Source organism: Monodelphis domestica, chromosome 5, assembly GCF_027887165.1.
Source record: "Monodelphis domestica isolate mMonDom1 chromosome 5, mMonDom1.pri, whole genome shotgun sequence".
Lineage (NCBI taxonomy): Eukaryota > Metazoa > Chordata > Mammalia > Didelphimorphia > Didelphidae > Monodelphis > Monodelphis domestica.
The window spans coordinates 41,701,651-41,714,975 of record NC_077231.1 but is presented as its reverse complement, the minus strand read 5'-3'; the positions used below and the strand labels follow the sequence as shown (position 1 = coordinate 41,714,975).

Genomic DNA, 13,325 nt, shown 5'->3' with positions numbered 1-13,325 from the left:
TGTTAAAAGTCATTGACTTTGAAATTGTAGGCTTGTCTACCAATCGATCCTGGATGCTACCATTCCCATTCTCTACTCAATCTAAAAGGATCAATGTATCTATATGATTTAAGGACATAAGAGAAGCAGGGAAGGAAAAATATAGTTATAAAAAACTTGGCAAGAGGCCCAATTTAAATCAAATCATCTGAAGAACAAACAAGTACAAAATTGGAAGATGGACAAAAAACAGACAAAAATGGAAAAGATCTGTCAAGACTTTTGTAATTTCAATGGGAATGTGCCTGACACTTTTGGACATAGACATTACCATGTTGATGGACTACATGAGGAATTAGGAAAGGCACTAAAGAAAACCAAGATGTAGATATCAATTTGACCAGACTTAAGTATAAATAAAGGAATCTTGCATTTCAGAAAATACAATTTTGATAATGTTAAAGAATGTTTTCTCAAAATAGCTAAAAAGAGGGGAGGAAAGCAAAAGAAAAACATTATGGGAAAAGTCAAGTAAATGTTGGTAAAGACCAAGCCATGTACTTACATAGGACCCTGCAACCAAATTCTCAGTTTTTGTTAAAATGGTTTTCTATCACATAGACATGGCCTTTATCTAAGTTAGAAAATGAAATAGAAAAGAAGAACAATTATTAATATTTTTTTTTGGGGGGGAGAAATCCTTCTGTATTTTTTTTTAAACCCTTACCTTCTGTCTTGGAGTCAATACTGTGTATTGGCTTCAAGGCAGAAGAGTGGTAAGGGCTAGGCAATGGGGGTCAAGTGACTTGCCCAGGGTCACACAACTGGGAAGTGTCTGAGGTCAGATTTGAACCTAGGACCTCCCATCTCTAGGCCTAGCTCTCAATCCACTGAGCTACCCAGCTGCCCCCCCCCTTCTGTATTTTTAAAGGGGAAAGGAAGGACACGTTTTTGGCTTGAATGATCCAGTTTGGTGGTCTACATTATTTTAATTCAATTGATGTTGCTTAACTCTCCACTTTATTGTGTAGTTTAGACAGTTGCGACTGAGAAACAAAAAGAAACCATTCAATTTCTATCATTCAAATTCAGCACCACCGACTATTGTAAAAAAAATATTGAAAATATGACCAACTTTCACCGAATCACAGAGTTTGAGAATTGGAAGTGTCCTTAACAGCTCTCTAGCCTATACACCAAAGTAATCCCCAGGTATGGTGTAGTCATATCTGTGTAGACTTCCTAATACAGCTAAGTACCCTTTTGCCTTTAAAGAAAATATTTAATTGATTGGGTATTATTGATTTAAAAGATGAAAATTTCACATTTTTCTTTAAGTAAAAAAAAGCAAACTTACCATCTGTAACTAGAAAGGTTATGGTATCATAGGAATCTTGTTATATTCAAGCACTACTAAGCAAAGACAAACATACAACTATTTTAATATTGAACTCATTTTACAGATGACATTATTTTAAATGCCATTGGTGGTTTGCTAATACTCTAATTCCATTGAATTTGTGTTTTCATCATTGCGTATTACTTACAACGTTGCTGATCATAACACTGTCATGGCTTCCCGTAAGTTCACTGCCAGGGGTTCGTTCATCATGCCAAGGGTCTTATTTGAATTCTCTTGACATCATATAGATAGTAATAGATCATTCTGGCTGCCTGTGGGCGATCTTTCAGTCTTAATAAATGGCCAGCCCATTTGTTTTCCCAGTCACATATTTCTTTGATTACACACATTATGTCATTTTTCTATTGTTATATATTTCAAGGAGGTATAAGTACATTGAAAGGAAAAAAAGGCATACACTTAACACGTAAACATTGATACGTGGAATATCTTTTGTCTTCTTCCGATAGCCAATTAATGAAATGAGTCCATTACCTAATCTTATGTTGATTTAGATAGCATAGATGAAAAAGTTGGAATGGGATGGAATACATGGGACTGTTGGAAAGGTTCAGAAGGGAACCATATGCTTTCTTGCTAGAAATTAAAATGTTTATCCTTCCACACGGAGTCCAAGTAGCTTTAAGAAACTCATCACACTTAAGCTAATAGAATTCATGCTCCTCAAAGCTGTTAAGGCAAAATAATTGGAACCTGAGTCACAACGAAATCTTCTTGTTATAAATTTATTATTTGTGAGGAAAAACATTTTTTCAGCCCAAATGTAGGGCAGGACTTTTGCATATCATTCCCACATGGAAGAAGTGGTGAAAGGGCTTTGGGGTTGTGGAAATCATATTTATTGTTATCATCTGTTTTCCTTAGCTGTGGCTATCAGAGAGAACCTGGGGCGGGAGGGGGGGTATCCTTTACAATACACTATTGTTAGACATCCAGTTTTATGATTCTGTTTCAATAGTGGCTTATTAACTGCACATCTTTTCTTTTTTTTCTTTGTAGATTTGGTTTGAGATAAATGTAGCCGTGTGGTAATGAGATTTTAAAGAATGTTTTCCTCAACAATGTGAATTGTTATGTCTACAAGGCTGGTATGTGAAAGAAAGAAATGAATGAATGAGGGCAGGTATGAAATCTGCGTAGGGAATACGTGATCCTTTCTATGAAAATGTTTCCTTCACAATAAGTAAGATACTGATGGTCAATAAATAAGATCTATTGTCTACGGCCGAGCAGGGGATGGTACTTTGGAGAATAACTGACATCATGCTCCATCATTTCTGGGAAGGAAGCTGATAAACACAGGTGAGGTTAGTGACAGGGTCCTCGGGGAAGATGGGTTAAAAACATATAAAAGTTTAGCTTCAAGGCTGAAATAACCACAAACAGGTTGATTGAAAGTTAAAGAAACTGTACAGTTGTCCCCCATGGCCCAGAGTTGGCTTTTTGTATTTCAAATTAGAGTTAGGGGACTAAGCATTAGATTCAGTCTCTTGCTCCCCAGGCTGCTGGGTTGGTGCTTTGTGTAGGTAGTGAGCTCCATTTCCAGGTGCGTTGGGGATGATGGTGTCATTCTTGGCTCCACTTGTAGACACCTTGGGTTACCAAAAACCCTTAAAATTTGTTTGATTTAAGTAGCTTGTCTCACATGTGGGACCCTACCCAAGTATCAAGAGATATAGAGGTGTGTTTAAAACACAAATGCAGAAATTCAACTTTCTGTTTAGCAATAGGGCGCTTCTTGGAGAAAGCCATTTTCTCTCTTTGTGTTTCTCCAAGGCTTCTATTTGTTGGATAGAGACAATTATTAATGATTTGCCCTTGTCATCATCGTCACCATCATCATCATCATTATAGCAACTGAACAAACATTTACTTAGTCTCCATTATGTGAACAACACTGTGCTAGGTTCTAGGGATACAAGGACAAAAATGTAAAAATTCTTGTCCTCTAGGAGCTTACATTCTTTTATATTACTTTCCCTTTCTCTCAAGTTGGCTAGAGGACTCCATGCTTTCCTGCCTACTTGCCTTCCGCTCTAAAGGACTTCTGTGCTTTGTAGCTGATGAAGCAATTTCCATACTAGCTTATATCAAAATATAAGCCTATTGATTCTCTAGATCTTTAAAATGGAACGACCCATTCTTGTTTTGTTGTTGTTGTTTGGTCATTTTTCAGTCATGACCAATTCTTTTTGACTCCTTCTGGGCTTTTCTTGGCAAAGATGCTGGAGTGGTTGGTTGTTTCTTTCTCCCAATCATTTTACAGATAACAAAACTGAGGTAAAAGGGGTTCATGACTTACCCAGGGTTACATAGCTAGTAAGTGTCTGAGGTCAGACTTGAACACAGGCAGAGGGATCTTTCTGACTCCAGGGCTGGCATCCTATCCACTGCTTTGAGCTTTGGCCCAGCTACTTCATTCATTCTGGAGCTGCTTGAGATTGCAATGTTAGACACCTTCCAACCTTGGGGTTCCATCTTCTTGTCATATCTTTTATTATTTTAATGCTGTCCATGGAGTTTGCTTGGCAAAGATACTGAAGTGGTTTGCCATTTCCTTCTCCAGTGGATCATCTTTGGTCTTAGCTCTCCACCATACTCTGTCAACCTTTGGTAACTCTTTGGAATAGCTCATTGAGCTCCACAAGTGCTCGTGGAATTAATCTACAGATTTATGAGCATGACAAAGCAATGATTCAACGATCCTCTCCCAAGTCTAGTTAATTAAACAGTGATCCCACAATGGATACGACCAGTCTTGGAGAAAATCTCGTGAGCTGGAGAGGTTGGAGTTTGTTAGTCCCTTGGTTGGATCAAAAGGACAACTAGAGTTTTTGAGGTGGAGCTGATACTACTAATAGAAAGAGAAGTTCAACCTCTGGCTAGGCTTGTGAGAAGACAGAGCTGGAGGAAATTGTTTGGACAGACCAAAAGTGGAGGTGTCTGTTTGGTAGTTTAAATGCATCACTTCTTAATCCTTTATCAACTTCCCAGAGGGAGATATTACCTCCTCTAATAATACTACTTATGAAGTTTCCTGCCAATGAATACTTTAGAGAGTCTTTTGTGTCTAACCTTTCTTCTATCTAGAGGAAATAAAGAGCTGTCCCATATCTGGTTCACCCAATAGATTGAGTTCCTTTTTTTGACTTTGAAGAGGTATGAATCATAAGCTAAACACAAGCTTGACTTAACGTTTCTCAGGGCGCAACAGTGGGGATGTAATGAGCAAGAAAGAGTGAGAAAGGGAATCTGTTCTTTCTTTTAGGTGGTCCATGATTCTGGAAGCAAGACTGAAGCTGACAACTTTATGAGAATCTGCCCTACTTCAAAACGATTCCTGTGCAAGTCAAGGCACCACCCATGGTATCACTGGTTCCTTTTGAAAAACAGAGGATTAGCGATGATAAACTTTACCTGGACTAAACATAGTGTGCAAGGGTCCAATGAGGAGGGAGGGAGAGAGAGAGACAGAGAGAGACAGAGACAGAGAGACAGAGAGAAGCCGAGAGACAGAGAAGGGTTCCCCTTCCCCCTTGGGCCCAACAGCAGCTATAATTGTTAGATCCAGATCCAATTTAGTTTGATCTAATAAATATGTATTACACATTTATATAAAAGGCACTCTGCCAGGTACTAAGGATACAAAGAAATCAAGAAAACAGTCCATGCCCTCAGGGAGCTTACATTGTGTCGGGTTTATACCACACAGGTAAGTAAACGCAAGATCATTTGAAGGAGAGTAATAACAAAGATCATGTAATGAAAAATGGCACGGAAGCACTCCTTGTTTTAAGAAACCTCAACACCCAAAATCCTATATTTGTCAAATAAATGCCAGTAAGTATTTGTTTAGGGCACCCCGAAATCTTAGTGCACATTTAAGCTTTCAAGTCTAAAACCTTTGGGCCACCCTTTACAAATGTTTATCTATTTTTGTTAAGGCATTTTGTGGAGAGTAACTTTAAATATCATTCCCTCTAATGCATGCGGGCTTTCTGTGGGATATGGGGTGTTCATGGAGGAGGGACACCTCTGGTGGGAACGCTTCCTTGGCCCTTTTCAGGACTGCTCATGCACCTTTGGTGTTCATCTTTTGCCCAATGCTCACCTGTGGCTCTCAGAAGCTGTAGCATATACAGCATTCAAACTCCAGTAAAGCCATTTCAGCAGATGACCTTAATTAGGTTGAGGGTAGCCAACGGGTCTCAAATCTCCTGGTGAGTTAGGGGAGTATCTACTCCACACACGTGAAGATTTCCCCAGATGGAATGGACATATGAAAGCAATTTGCTCCAACTGCCATGAAGGCAGCTGAAGAGTGCTTAGAGCTTGGTCAGACATTGAAGAAGCCAAGACCATCTGCTAAAACCTGGGTCATTGCCAGTCATCCTGACTTTTGTCTTGCCACGGGGTGGGGGGGGGAGACAGAGAGACAAAGACAGAGAGACAGACAGAGAGACACAGAGAGGGAGACAGAGAGACAGAGAGAGAGACAGAGACAGAGAGAGAGACAGAGAGACAGAGAGAGAGACAGATTGAGAGACAGAGAGAGAGACAGAGAGAGAGACAGATTGAGAGACAGAGAGAGAGACAGAGAGAGAGACAGAGAGAGAGGCAGAGAGGGAGAGAGAGACAGAATCAGAGACAGAGAGAGACAGAGAGACAGAGAGAGAGAGACAGAGAGAGATAGACAGAGAGAGAGAGGAGCTGATGATCTTGTTCAATTCTGCCTCACTTCAATTCAAATCCCATCCAAGTCAAGACATCACTCCATGATGTTATTGGTCCTCTTCAAAAGGAAGGACAAACAACCACAATCACAACAACATCAGGCTTGGTGTACATGTAGTCATCACAATGGAAGATATTACTTAATCATGTCATAAATAATAATAAACATCCCTTTGCATTTCATTGCTTAGATGACCAAAGAAGGAGGAGGTATGGTACCTCGGAAAGAGCACTGGCACGACCTGGTTCCAGATTCTACCTCTAATGTTGTGTGATGTGAGGCAAGTCACTTAACCTCCATGTTTCTCAGGTTCCTTAGCTGAAAATAAGGAGGGTCAAACTAGATGCTCTCTGAGGTTCCTTCCAGCTCTAGCAAAAATGAACCTATAAAGTTAGTGGGAACAGGCAAACCTCACACTCAACAGACCAGTCCATTAGCCTAGACAGCCAAAAGACTCAAGTTAAACAGCCCAAACAAGGATCATCTCTGTGAATGAATTTCTGCTCATAAATCTGTAGATTAATTCCATGAGTTTCAAATGACTTCAGTTGAATGTTTCATTCTGTGACCTAGTGAAAAATCATTTCAGTCTCTGAATCTGTATTTCTTCATTTGTAAAATGGGGAGAGTTAGTAGAGTGCAGGGCCTGGAGTCAGGAAGACTCAGCTTCCTGAGTTCAAATCTGGTCCCAGACACATACTAGCTGTGTGACCCTGAACAAGCCATTAATACCCGTTTGCCTCAGTTTCCTCCTCTGTTAAAGGAACCAGAGAAGGAAATGAAAAACCACTCTAGTATCTTTGTGAAAAAAACAAACAAAAATCCAAACCCAAATAACAAAGAGTTAGACATGACTTCAAACTCCTGAACAGCATCAAAATGAGGATAATAATACATCACTTGCCACATAGGATTGTTGTAAGGAAAGCTATTCTGTAAAATTTAATGTGCTAGAAGTTTATATTCCTGATCTTTTTGTTTTAACTTTTGTTTACTTATTTGAACATTGCATAAGGAACCTCACAAAAATTCATTGATGGTATTTTACTATCTCATAGCTGTCAACTTGTGAAAACATTTTTCAAAATTCTAATGTAAATTTTTAAAGAAATCTGTTATAAATTTTCTTAGTCATAATACTACATTTGATAGAGATAAGATCACATTCTAGAATAAGCCCCATAGGCAGTATTTCTTCATGTATCCACAGAACTATAGTAGTTTTTTTTTTTCAAGTAGGCTTTAACAAGGACAAGGCAAATGGAGCTTTGTCCCTAGTTGACAAATTTATAGTGTTAAAAGCTTTTAATTCACCATCAGCATAGAATCAACAGAGTTTTGTGCTAAGAAAGAACAATTACTCAAAATAGGAAGCTACCAGCTGGAGGACTAGATTGAATTCCTCCCCTCCCTTTCTCTCTCTCTGATATCTTTTCCACCTTTCCAAAATTCACTGAGGTTAATAGGCCGCTTAGGATCATGGGAGCATAGATTTCAAGCTAGAAATAAAAGTAGAGGTGGTCTCATTCAAACTCTTCATTTTTACAGATGAGGAAAATGAGGCTTATGTGGTCATGTGGTTAGTGTTATTTAAACCCAGGTCTTTTCTAATATTGTCTTCTCCATCAAACGTGTCAAATTTGCAGTCATGCAAATCATCAGCAACAAACTTCCTTCTTCAACACATTTTACAGATGAGGAAACTCAGGCAAAGGCGTTAAGTGACTTGTCCAGGGTCACACTGCCAGGACATGCCCAAGCCTGAATTTGAACTCTTGGACATGAGTGTTCCTGACTCTGGATCTAGTACTCTATCCACTGCATCATTTGAGTTGTGGTAGAGTTAGCAAACACAAAGTGTGTCCATAACCAGATTAAAATATAATTGGGATATGTTTAGCAAAATAAATAAAAATTCATTACAACAGGAGTAGATAGGAAGGTGACTCAGTGGATAGAGTGGCCTGAAGAAAAGATGTCTTGGGTTCAAATTAGGCCAGATTGTGATTTTTGCTCTGGTTGCAGATATTCCTAAATTCTGGTTCTGGAATGCTTGTTTCACACTCTAGAGATACTTTGACAAATGATAATGACTTACCTTTTTAAAACCTACAAGTTATTTGAGTAAACAGTTCACTTAGGCCTGAGGTCTTGCTTCATGGGTATTTGTTTATCTATAAATTGACAAGAGTGGACTAGATATTCCCCCAATCCCTTAACTTTCCCTTCCTTCCTTCCTTCCTTCCTTCCTTCCTTCCTTCCTTCCTTCCTTCCTTCCTTCCTTCCTTCCTTCCTTCCTTCCTTCCTTCCTTCCTTCCTTCCTTCCTTCCTTCCTTCCTTCCTTCTTTCCTTCCTTCCTTCCTTCCTTCCTTCCTTCCTTCCTTCCTTCCTTCCTTCCTTCCTTCCTTCCTTCCTTCCTTCCTTCCTTCCTTCCTTCCTTCCTTCCTTCCTTCCTTCCGTCCTTCCTTCCTTCCTTCCTTCCTTCCTTCCTTCCTTCCTTCCTTCCTTCCTTCCTTCCGTCCTTCCTTCCTTCCTTCCTTCCTTCCTTCCTTCCTTCCTTCCTTCCTTCCTTCCTTCCTTCCTTTCTCCCTCCCTCCCTCCCTTCCTCCCTTCCTCCCTCCCTCCCTCCCTTCCTCCCTCCCTCCCTCCCTCCCTCCCTCCCTCCCATTCTCTTTGACCTTGGGATTGAATATGCTTTCCCATAATTCTACAGTTTCCTTTTACACCTTCTAAGTGTATAGCAATTCAAGCTTTATTTATCTTTATTTGGAGGTTGAGGAGGTGGCTGTTGGTGATGAATGCCATGTGGTGGTTTTTGTAAATATAGGTTATCAGCCACAGAAAGTTGGATAAAGACCACAATTACATTGCAATACTTAGATTTAACCATCATCCCTGAGGTTCACGAGCAGTGTTTTATCAATGCTCTCATTTTTAAGAATTAAATTTCTTTGATAGAATTTCCTTGGGATTCTTAGGGAATTCTCCCCTAAGCTATGTACCAGCACACTCTGTGTTGTGTCTATTTATTAAATGGATAATTATGTTATTGTCTTTTACTTAATAGACCTTTAAAAAGGAATGTGTAGTTTTCTGAAACCAAATCTTAGTATCTTGGAACTAGAGTAGGATGGAATCTCAGAAGCCATCTCATCCAACCCCTTTATTTTACTGATGAGGAAACTGAGGCCCCAGAAAGTGATTTGCCCAAGGTCTTATAAGCAATAGTTGTGGGGATGAAATTTTGATCTAGAATCAATGATCTCACCATATCACTCTGCCCCATAAACTAAATTCTTGAGATACAGTTGTATTCTGCTGCGGCCACCTGATACAGTGGAAAGAGTAGAGTGATACAGTTAGAAACTCTGAGTTCGAACTCACTCCCTTATTAACTTACTGACTATATAACCTTGACTGCTTCTTTGAATCTCATTTTCCTTTTCTAACAAATAAAGAGACTGTGCTAGAAGATCTCTCAGGTTCCTATCAGTATGGACATTATAAAAACCTACTAGAGCTGGACTTGGAGTCAAGAGACCTGAGTTCAAGTTCTGACTCTAAAATCTTTTTTTTTACAAAATAAAATTTTGCTGGTCTCTTTTGTTTTTTCATGTATCCATCTCCTTTCTCCTCCTAGAGAAGATTTGAGTTCAAATTCAGCCTCTGACACTTAGTAGCTATGTGACCTTGGGCATGCCACTTGCCTTTGGCATAAAGGCAAACTTGTATAAATTTCACCTGCATTAATCCAAAAACAACTCATTCTGGAGTTCTTAAAATTAAGACAGAAATATTTAAATCCCAAGGAACTTCTTGTGCTCATCTGCACATTGGAATGTGCACAATGAAGGGCAAAAAGAAGATGCACATGGGCATCTTGCACTCAATGGAAAGGACAATGGATGGAATCTTCCTGTTTGATCATGTGATAAATAAAGGGTTCTCTAGAGTCTAGTGAGGGCACATGAGGTAGATGGTGAAGCAAGAATGAAGAGTAGTTCCATTTGTCAAAACTGGTTCCCACCAAGTCCATGAAAGGGTGTGTGGACTGGGATAGCAGTGGCGCTGAAAACCAGGTGGGAGGAACCAGTGGTTCCTCTGTTTCAAAAAAAGTAGAAATGGTGAGTTTGAGATCAGTCTAAAGATATGTGAATTCCAAGAGCCTGAAGAGACTTTAATTAAATAGCAGCTGTGTGATCTTGGACAAGTCACTTGACTTCTGAGTCAGTTCCGATATTTGGTGCTGTGCTCTTACCCTGCTGAGCCGAGGACAGAGTCACATCAATAAATGAATCAGTTAAACAAAAGTGACTGCTAGAAGTTGGCAGAATTTCTTTGCTCTGGATGGTTTTTGTCCCTTGTATTCTACATTTACCACATTGAGCCCCTAGAGTGAGAACTGCCCGTATGATAGAGACATTGATAAACATAATGTTTCCATTATATTATTTCCACCCTACAAGGATAAAAATCATAACGAACTATTTCTTTCCTTATGAAATCTCAATCTGGGTAACATGTCTGCTTGAAAATAAATTCCAGACGGTTATAGGATATCCCAAGTCTGCTTTGTGTGTATTTTAGCTTTCTGGATGCAGTCATAGATTTATTCAGTAGCTATCCTGTTATGAAAATATTTTGATATATGGGTGTTTGGAGGTGCTGGGGCCCCGTGATTAATGCTACTCCCATAATCACTGATATTTATTTATAGGCTGCTTTGAGGTCTGTAAATTGCTTCGCATATATTATCTTCTTTGAAACTCACAAGCTTGAGGTAGTGGATAGATTACTGGACCCGGCATCGCTTAAATGGGCAGTTCAGCTCACCTCTCAGAGTTTCCAGGAAATTCTCTATGACTTAAAGTTTCCGATACATTGCAAATCTTTATCAGTGGCAGGACTCGAGTGGGGATTTCCAAACTGGGAATTACCCACACTAACAAAACCATATCTGGACAATTTTTTTAATGGGCAAAGTTGTATCTATATCTCAGGGTAGATTCAAAGCAGACCAGTCAATAAATAATTCTTATTTTTATTTTTTAAACCACTACCTTATATCTTAGAATTTATACTAAGTAGTGGTTCTAAGGCAGAAGTGTGGTAAGGAATAGGCAATTGGGGTTAACTGAGTTTAAGTGACTTGTCCAAGGTCACATAGCTAGGAAGTGTCTGAGGCTAGATTTGAACTCAAGACCTCCTGTCTCCTGGTCTGACCTCTGAGACACCTAGCTGCCCCCAATAAGTAATTATTAAACACTTAGTGTATGCCAGGCACTACACTAAACATTGTGGATACAAAGAAAATAAAGGACTCTAGTCCTTAAGGAGTTTTCACTCTAATGGGGGAGATAGAATGTAAATAACAAGGTATGTATGAGATAAAAATGGGCAGCTAGGTGGCACAGTAGAGAGAGTACTATACCTGGAGTCAGAGTCTTCTGGAGTTCAAATCTGGCCTCAGACACTTACTAACTGGGTGGCCCTGAGTAAATCATTTAACTCTGCCCCAGTTATCTCATCTGTCAAATGAAGAAGAAAATGGTAAACCACTCCAGTATCTTTGCTAAGAAAACCCCAAATAGAATCAGTAGACAGAACACCAGGCATAGAGACAGAAGGTTCTGGGTTCAAATCTGATCTCAGACAATGCCTAACTATGTGACCCTGGGCAAGTCATTTAACCTCAATTGCCTAGCCCTTACTACTCTTCTGTATTGGGACCAATACTTAGTAATTTTTTATTTTTTTTTTAAACAAGAAGATAAAAGATAGAAACAGTGGATGAAAAGCAACCTGAAAGGGGAAGGTGTTAGGAGCTAGGGGGACCAGGAAGGGTCTCTGGTAGAAAATGAGATTTGCGCTTTGTCACACTGAGATATTATATGGGAATGATTTTGCTGAATTAAGACCATTACATAGACATCACTTATTATCATTGTTTAAAAATGAGTTAGGCCAGGGACTAACAAGAGCCAGAGAATTGGGATAAGGACTAGACCTGTGATGTCATTGATTTTTGAAACTTCCAGATGAGGAGACATTGAATTTCCATGTCAGTCAATGCTTTTTGTGCCTCTTAGTCAAAGAAAGATGCCTAGAACACTGAGAATTGAGATGATCTGTCTGGGATCACACAGCCAATGTGTGCCAGAGACACAACTTGACTTGAGACTTTTGATTTTTTTAATTGACTATACTATACTGCTTCTCATAAGTGTCAGAAGCATAATTCAAACCACTAGATCTTCCATCTGATAAGACTAGAAGCTTTTCAACTATGTCATAGTGCCAGGTCTAACCTGAAGTCAGAAAGTTGTTGTTGTTCAATCATTTCAACTTTTCTAGCTCATTTTACAGATGAGGAAACTGAGGCAAACAGGGTTAAGTGACTTGCTTAGTGTCACCCAACTAGTAAGTGACTGAGACCATATTGGAACTCAGAAAGATAAGTCTTCCTTACTATAAGCTACACCACCACCCAGTTTGAATAGGAAGACTCTAATTCAAAGGAAAACCATTTAGCCTTTGTTTGCCTCAATTTCCTCAATGGTAAAATTGGAATAATCATAGCACCTACTGTAATGTAGGGACTAAAAGGTAAACAGGAGGATGGAGGGAGAGAGGGAAATACAGAGAGAGGGTGAAGAGGTTGTTCTTCCCCTCTCTTTCTTTTGGGGGTAGATAGCCAAATCTTGTCTCCTTGAAGAGGGAGTATGTCTCCTCAGATAATGGTTCTGGGAGATTAAGGACAAGAACTAGAGGGGAAAGCCTTAGTAAGATGACACAATGCTCCCCTTGAGGTCCAAGCTATTCTTGAGAGGCAAGATGAATTCTTCTGCCTCTGGTTTCCTCAGGAACACCTACTGCCAATTCCCTTCAGGACTTTGAGGTTACTCCATAACCAAAGAGAGATGTTTATTCCTTGGGTCTGGTAGATTTGGATCACTGGGATCCGGAGGTTGACCTCGCTTTTTGGGGAGCGGTGTGACCCTCCCCAAATCTTTAGTCCCCTTTACTATAGTTAAAAACTGGCCCAGACCTAAATCTAAAGTTACAGATAATTTATTTGGGTTCAAACAGTGAAGGAGTGGTAAAGTTATCAAACAGGGGGAAATGGGTGAACAGGAAGCCCTACGACTTGCCCCTTCTGGAAAACTGGCCCTCCAAAGTCTTGGGGTT

General features: G+C 39.6%; 1 long non-coding RNA gene across 1 annotated transcript; it reads left to right on the top strand.

Moving 5' to 3' along the window:
* Positions 1 to 2,326: 2,326 nt before the first annotated feature.
* LOC107650038 (uncharacterized) lies at positions 2,327 to 4,829 on the top strand. The gene is made up of 2 exons (XR_008912602.1): positions 2,327 to 2,704; positions 4,671 to 4,829. It is a non-coding gene; the product is annotated as an uncharacterized LOC107650038 (long non-coding RNA).
* The last annotated feature ends 8,496 nt before the right edge of the window (positions 4,830 to 13,325 follow it).